At 37.3% G+C, this 683-nt stretch overlaps 1 protein-coding gene across 1 annotated transcript in view; it reads right to left on the bottom strand.

Moving 5' to 3' along the window:
• Nucleotides 1-229, bottom strand: part of dtx2 (deltex 2, E3 ubiquitin ligase) — a gene marked incomplete at its 3' end in the record, with an annotated part of 14,819 nt that extends 14,590 nt beyond the window's left edge. The window contains 1 exon segment of the mRNA XM_035667035.1: nt 1-229.
• Between the last annotated feature and the right edge of the window lie 454 nt (nt 230-683).

Here is a 683-nt window from a genome sequence, read left to right as displayed (position 1 = left end):
AAAAAAAAAAAAAAAAAGTGTTTGCCAGCTGGGCTAGCTTGGCTCGTTAAAAAATACCATTGTAAATTTGTTAACACGCTTTTGACGGAGCTACCAAGTAAATATCAATTGGTAGGTCGCCTGGATAAACACTGAGGTGCATGTTGACAAAGCTGATGCATTCAGGGGCTTAGCACTGATAACGTTAGCTTTGTGACAGCGTTGCCAGGGTTCCTTCCTCCTCTGCGGCTGCGTTCAGGGACCGCCGGGAGTATCGCAATTCAAGGCACGTTTGTGGCAACCAACCATAGATGGGAACTTTATAAGGCTGTCGATACAGTATGCAGCTCCTTTTGAGAGTCCAAAATGTAAAAATATGAAATTTACAACAATGTAAAAACTTTAAGACTAAAGTCTGGGGTATTTAGGTGATGGTTGTCTGTTAACACAGTGTGATGATGTTTCTTTAACTTTAATATTTAATGTTTTGTGTCACATATATTCAACAACTATATATCCCTTCACTGCACCCTAATAGATAAAATATTCCTTTATTTGTCCCACAATGGGGAAATTCCAGTGTTACAGCAGCAAAGTGGATAGAGAAAAAACAGTATAAAAACAGTAAGAGTAGGGAAATAATATAATATAATATAAACACTATGTACAAGAGAAAAAAACAGTAAGAATCCAAACGACAGATA

This window comes from Morone saxatilis, unplaced genomic scaffold (genome assembly GCF_004916995.1).
Source record: "Morone saxatilis isolate NCDOM2014 unplaced genomic scaffold, NCSU_SB_2.0 Contig20, whole genome shotgun sequence".
Classification (NCBI taxonomy): domain Eukaryota; kingdom Metazoa; phylum Chordata; class Actinopteri; family Moronidae; genus Morone; species Morone saxatilis.
Note: the sequence above shows the minus strand (reverse complement) of the source record. Positions and strands in the feature narration are given on the sequence as shown.